This window comes from Sus scrofa, chromosome X (genome assembly GCF_054392235.1).
Source record: "Sus scrofa isolate SSC_HxYL_T2T_F1_AM1 chromosome X, Sscrofa_HxYL_maternal_Yorkshire_Landrace_v2.0, whole genome shotgun sequence".
NCBI classification, from domain to species: Eukaryota; Metazoa; Chordata; class Mammalia; order Artiodactyla; family Suidae; genus Sus; species Sus scrofa.
The window spans coordinates 94,668,833-94,675,781 of NC_139401.1; the positions used below are offsets into that span (position 1 = coordinate 94,668,833).

Genomic DNA, 6,949 nt, shown 5'->3' on the forward strand with positions numbered 1-6,949 from the left:
TTTTTTTCTGAATCTCTTAGGCAGAAATATAAACCAGTACTCAATATATTTAAGGGTCATTCTTTTCTCATCGAAATAGGTATAGGACTTGATTGATTTATGAGGCTGCTGCGGAACCAAATGAGGTAAAGGTCTTGGGAGCTCTTTTTTCACTTACTTGAACATGCTGGGGCCTATAGATTCCTTTCAAATCCAGAAGATAGTACCCAAAAGAGGTCGCATTTGCACTCACAAATCCTGGGCAATTCCAAGTGAGTGCCACATTCTATACCTGTCCCATTCCTCTCTTCCTTTGGATGCCGCCATGTCTGCTGGGCACAGCTGCCCCTTCTCCCAGGTCCTGCTCCTTCCATGTCCCCCTTCGCAGCTGAAATGCTGGAGTCCTCCAGGTGCCAAGCTTTCCTGATTGCTCTCCAGTCCTCACTGGGCCAAAGCTGAACTGTCTCCGACAGATAGAGGGAGGACGCCCCTCCTCTGGCTTTCATATTACACCCATCCAGGCGGATACTGTCCCACTGCTGCTTAAACCTCTCTGTCCTAAAGAATTTGTGAGTTCCCATCGTGGCTCAGTGGTAACGAACCCAGCTAGTATCCATGAGGACACAGGTTCGATCCCTGGCGTAGCTCAGTGAGTTAAGGATCCAGCATTGCCTTGAGCTGTGGTGTAGGTCGAAGCTGTAGCTCTGATCCTGCATTGCCCTTGCTGTGGCTGTGGTATAGGCCGGCAGCTGTAGCTCTGATTCGACCCCTAACCTGGAGAGTGAGGCCCTAAAAGGCCAAAAAAAAAAAAAAAAAAAAAAAGAGAGAGAGAGAGAGAGAGAGAGAATTCTTAGGGAAATAGACCCCCCCCCCCCCAGGCCTGAAAGTCTCCCTTTTCTCCATTGAACACAAACATGAGTTCACTGGGACCTGGTCTTGGAGAAAACTTCGTGAGCCAGACACAATGCTGTGTGCTCACAATTGGAACTCCCCTCTCCCAGATAACCACCAAGGATAACTGTGGTAGGAGCTGCCAAACACTTGCCTTAGGGTGAGTTCTCTCCCAGGGGCTTCTGGTAGGCTTGCCTTACCAATTCAGCTGACTTGATCAATTTGTATAAATTAAAGAGGAAATTAAGACTTAATCTCAAGCAAGGACATTTCCTTTCTGCCTTACCCCACATCAAGAAACATGCAAAAGTACTATGTAAGTCATTAACGTAATCACTACATATACATATATATACATACATATATATATATATATATATATATATATATATGGGTGTGTGTCAGATATTATGATTTCGCTGTTAAGCTTTTTGAAAATCAAAGATTTGAAGAAAAAAAAACCACCTAAGATTTGTGGTTCCCTACTGGCTCAGCGGCTTAAGGATTCAGGGTTGTCACTGCCGTGGCTCTGGTTATGGATGTGGTGCAGGTTCGATTTCTGGCCTGGGAACTTCCACATGCCTCAGGCTTGGCCAAAAAACCCCCTAAGGCTTTCTTTCATTGATCCTGTCAATTGTAGAAACACAGATAGTGGTTAATAATTTTTCAGAATTATGACCCGGCCATGAACCCAGTCTGTTTGATGGAGTGTGTAAGCTTCAGTGTGTTAACATTGCTAGAAAGCATGATTTGCATTTCCAAAAGGATTACAATAGGCGGATGGATTGTTTCCCCAAATTCAACATTACAATTTTTTAAATATTTTATTTATTTAATTATTTTGTTGGCTGCAGCGTGCAGCTGCTTAATGTGAGAATCTCAGTTCCCAGACCAGGGACTGAACCTAGGCCTCAGCAATGACAATGCTGAGTCCTAACCACTAAGCTACCAGGAACTCCTGAAATTATTTAAATATTTTAGGTATCAGTGTTTCTCCTATAAAATAAGCAGAGACCAGGCTCTACCCCAGACCAACTAAATCTCTTTTTTTTTTTTTTTTTTTTTTTGCCTACACCAGCAGTATATTGGAAGTTTCCAGGCTAGGGGTCGAATCAGAGCTGCAGCTGCTGGCCTACACCACAGCCACAGCAATGCTAAATCCTCAACCCACTAAGTGAGGCCAGGGATCGAACCCAAATCCTCATGGGTACTAGTTGGGTTTGTTACCACTGAGCCACAACGGAAACTCCTAAATCTGCTTTCTATATGTTAGCACACACGATGAAGAGCCACTGCTATCTATATATCATATACTTCTGGTTTTAGTAAGAATAAACTATGACATAAATGGAAGTACAGATGATTATATCATAAAAGGTGAAAGGGTTGTCTAACAACACCAGATCCTTAACCCACTAAGCCACCAGGGAACTCCACAACATATTTTTAAATAAGGAATTAAAAACAACCTCATCAATTTTTTTTTTTTTTGTCTTTTGTCCTTCTAGGGCCGCACCTGCTAGGGGTCTAATCGGAGCTGTTGCTGCTGGCCTGCGCCACAGCCACAGCAATGCCAGATCCGAGCCATGTCTTCAGCCTACACCACAGCTCATGGCAACGCCGGATCCTTAACCCAGTGAGCGAGGCCAGGGATTGAACCCACAACCTCATGGTTCCTAGTAGGATTCGTTTCCACTGCACCACAACGGGAAATTCCAACCTCATCAATTTTACCACATAAAATTTAGATTTTTTTTGCAACAAAACAAAACCATACACAGAATAAGAACTAAGATGACAAAACAGCAAGACATAGTTTCCATGATTGACATTATGTAATCCCTTGCATTATATCCTTACAATATGAGCAAAATATATCAGAGATAAATCCAAAGTTCTCCTTTGGTAATCAGATCACAAAATGCTAAGCCAGTCCTGTGTCCTTGATTTTGTTTTAATTTTTTCACTGTATGATGCCATTTGAGGGGATCTTCACGTCTCTAGACCGTTCCTCAAGGTTATGGTAACTGATGGATGCTGATGAGCTACATTCTGGCTGGAGTGAGATGAGTGGCCAGGAACTCACTGTGCCAGTTTTACCTGGCGCTGGGGCAGGATGGAGAAGGGCTCCCCAAGCCACACTCCTCTCCAGGGTGGTCTGACTTTGGTTCCTCTGCTCCAGTCTACAGCAGGCACCAGACTCTTCCAGGCTGATGGCGAGGCTGTCCTGCACATACATACCTGGAGGACAGCCACTGTCCCCACTGCAGGTCTGAGCACTTGGCCTCTCCTTCCTTTCCCCTTTCTCTCTTGGGGAACCTTTTGTAGGGGAGGAGATAAAGCCCAAGGATTTCCAAGTGGAAACACTGGTTGGGACACGCTCGGAGCAAGCAGATGTCTGGCCTGGGCCTGACCAGGTGACTTGGGGGCTGAAACAGAAGGGGCTGGCCCTTCTGTCAGAGTCCAGTGAAGTAGTCCCGCCCCCTCTCCCCCCCACATGGGGTTAGACCTCAGGCAAGCCCTCACCCATCCCTCTCCCACTCACCTTGCTCAGATTCCCAAAAGGGCCTTGTATGTGCCCTGGCCTGTTTGGGTGGTTCTGCAGTGACTTTAGGTCTGTGTGTGCCTGGTGTGGCGCTTCTCATGTCTGTGTCAGCCCAGACCCGGGGGCACAGGAGCCCCCGGGGTAAAGGGAGCTTCAAAGGCACATGGTCTTACAGCTCAGGAGAAAAGGGGTGTCACCTCCTGTGTGAACACCCCTGTGCCCTGTAGGCCTAGCCCACAACTTGAAGCGGGGGCGGGGGCAGGGAGGTCAAGTTGAGGACTGGGGTGTAGATGCTTCTGGTGGCCTTGATGGTAAAGGGTCAGCAGCATCCAGAACCTGGTTCTCTGGTCCCTCACAACTTTGCTGCCCACAAGAAGGCTGGGATCCCCATCACAGGTCCAAGAAGCTACTTGCCTGGCCAACTCCAGAGTGGATAGCATTGAGGGTCCAGGCCCCTGGAGGGAGCTGTCTGCTAAGCAGGATGCCCAGGCTGTCAGGAGGCAGCGCCTGAGAGCGGGAGCCCCTCTGGTGAGGCAGCATAGAGGGATCAGGTTCAGGGTCTTTGCAAAATGCCCAGACTCCTCCCTCTCCCATTTAGAAATATACTAACTCTTTTTTTTTTTTTTTTTTTTTTTTTTACAAATGAGGAAGATTATATAGATGAATAAGAGGTATACCCTGTGTTCTGATTCAGGTTTGTCTGAATCAAATCCTGTGTTCTCCCCACTCTGCCACGCTGCCTCCAATTTACAGAGACAACATGAAGTACTTAACCTGCTGAGCCACAACAGGAACTGACTGCCTCCAATTTAGACTGTAACTTTGTTAGGGCTTAGGGAAAATTTGATTTAGATTTGCTAAGTATGGTGTCCTTGTTGGTTTGTGCATTTGAGTGAGTTTTCACATTATCTTTTTTCAGGTGGAAACGTCCAATAGGCAGTTAGATATGTGTCTAGAATTTGGAGAAGAGATTGGCATGGAAATCAGAATTGTGGCCAGTGGTTGGTACCTGGTGCACAGTAAGCAAGAATTCAATTGTATATATTTCTATCCTTTCCTATTTTTTTTTCAGTGAGATTCTACTGAAATCACTGATTCATAACCTGTGTATAAAAAATGAACTTTTTCTTTAGACCTCTTTTTTTAAAATAATGATTTTTATTTTTTTCCATTATAGCTGGTTTACAGTGTTCTATCAGTTTTATACTGTCCAGCGTGGTGACCCGGTTACACATACACGTATAGATTCATCACAAGTGATTAGACAGTTCCTAGAAGACCTTCTCTTAACCAAGAAAATACCTGTTTTTTTGAAGAGTATTAAGAAACTAGAGACAAGCGCGCCTCCTGGTGGTCATATTTAGAACTGCGAGTTGGACACAACAAAAGAGGGACAGAGAGACTAGAGAGATTACTGAAGGGTAACGAAGACTTGATATTGGGGAGAGGAATGCCTCAATTCTGACTCACACTGGACTGACACAGTAGCAGCCCCTTCCTGGGGTGGCACAAGAAGCAACCTGTATTTAGATGGTTTTTCCCTGACTCAAGTCAAGATAAGTGTGTTCATGTGTGTGTATTTAAACTGAGTGATCTTATATTATTTTCATTTTTTCTGTGATTGTCGAAGTTATGTTTCTACTAGAAAATACTTGTAAATGTAGAAACATATAAGAAAATATATAAATTACTTATAGTTCCTATACACAGAGAAAATAATTATATAGATATTAACATGCATGTAAATACATTGTGTATATATGTATCTCCTTTTATATACTCTATCAATTTACTTTTTATATAGTGTATATGTATATTACTTCATATATTTACATATTACACATTCAAGACCTTTATGTATTCACATATATATTTGTAGTTATATATTACATAGCATTTGTTTTTCTTTTTTCTTTCCTTTTATGGCCACCCCACGGTATATGGAGTTCTTAGGCTAGGGATCAAATCTGAGTCACAGTTGTGACCTAAGCTGCAACTGCAGCAATGATGGATCCTTTTAACCCACTGTGCCAGGTGAGGATGGAATCTACATCCTGATACTGCAGATATGCTGCTGATCCCATTGTGCCACAGTGGGAACTCCATAGCACACATATATTTGTATTTGCTTTTTAAAGGGCCGCACCTGCAGCATATTGAAGTTCCCAGGCTAGGGGTGGAATTGGAGCTGTAGCCGCTGGCCTACACCACAGCCACAGCAAGGACAGATCTGAGCTGCATCTGTGACCTACATCACAGCTCACGGCAATGCTGGATCCTTATCCACTGAGCAAGGCCAGGGATCAAACTGGCAACCTCATGTTTACTAGTCGGATTCGTTTCCGCTGCGCCACAATGGGAACTCTGGCATGTATTTTATTTATTTCATTATTTTTCCTTGTACATGTAACATGACATTCATATGGCTATTCATTCCATCAACCACACCACTTAACGAGGAAGATAATCTTACCTTGTGTAGTCAAGCTGGCTAAAACTGAATAAATTTATCATAAGGGTTAAAAAATAAGCTTTAGTTTCCGTCATGGCTCGGGGGTTAATGAACCCGACTAGGAACCATGAGGTTTCGGGTGCTTTACCTTTTAAATAATCTGCCTAGAAAGCAATTATCAAAGTAATTTCCTATGCGTCACGTTGTCTTTATCATCAGGTCTTCAATTACTTAAAACCAAGTCTTCTGGGAGTTCCCACTGTGCTGCAGCTGGTTAAGGACCTAGCATTGTCACTGCAGCTGCTCAGTCTCTGCTGTGGCTTGAATTGGATCCCCAGCTCAGGAACTTCCACATGCCCATGAGTGTGGTCAAAAATTTTTCTTGAAAAAAGTCTTCTCAACAGAGAAAACCATGACTCTCAAAGACACATGTACTCCAATGTTCACTGCAGCACTATTTGCAGTAGCCAAGACATGGAAACAACCTAAATGTCCATTGACAGAGGAGTGGATAAAGAAGATGTGGTACATATACACAACAGAATATTATTCAGCCATTAAAAGGAACAAAATAATGGCATTTTTTAGCAACATGGATGGACCTAGAAATTATCATGCTAAGTGAAGTCAGTCAGACAATGAAATACCAACATCAAATGCTATCACTGACATGTGGAATCTGAAAAAAGGACACAATGAACTTCTTTGCAGAACAGATACTGACTCACAGACTTTGAAAAAACTTATGGTTTCCAAAGGAGACAGTTTGGGGGGTGGGGGGATGTGCTGGGAGTGTGGGATGGAAATCCTATAAAATTGGATTGTGATGATCATTGTACAACTATAAATGTAATAAATTCATTGAGTAATAAAAAAAGTCTTTTCAATATTTGCCTTTAGGAGTTCCCTGGTACCTCAGTGGATTAAGGATCCAGCATTGTCACTGCTGTGGCATGGGTTCAACATCTGGCCTGGAAACTTTTGCATGCCACAGGCATGGCCAAAAAAAACTTGCCTTTAAAATTTTTTCTCACTTTGGTGAGATAATTAAGTAGCTTCATGATGATCTGTGATTATTTTTA

At 43.3% G+C, this 6,949-nt stretch overlaps 1 long non-coding RNA gene across 4 annotated transcripts; it reads left to right on the forward strand.

The window, feature by feature from the left end:
- Positions 1-9: 9 nt before the first annotated feature.
- Positions 10-6,744, forward strand: LOC146394724 (uncharacterized). Of its 4 annotated transcripts, none has more exons than XR_014834826.1 (4): positions 10-125; positions 2,379-2,506; positions 4,335-4,434; positions 4,593-6,744. It is a non-coding gene; the product is annotated as an uncharacterized LOC146394724 (long non-coding RNA). The 4 variants fall into 4 exon arrangements; XR_014834824.1 differs by lacking the exon at positions 2,379-2,506 and adding an exon at positions 3,053-3,140 and having other exon boundaries at positions 16-125; XR_014834825.1 differs by lacking the exon at positions 2,379-2,506 and having other exon boundaries at positions 48-125.
- Positions 6,745-6,949: the final 205 nt, after the last annotated feature.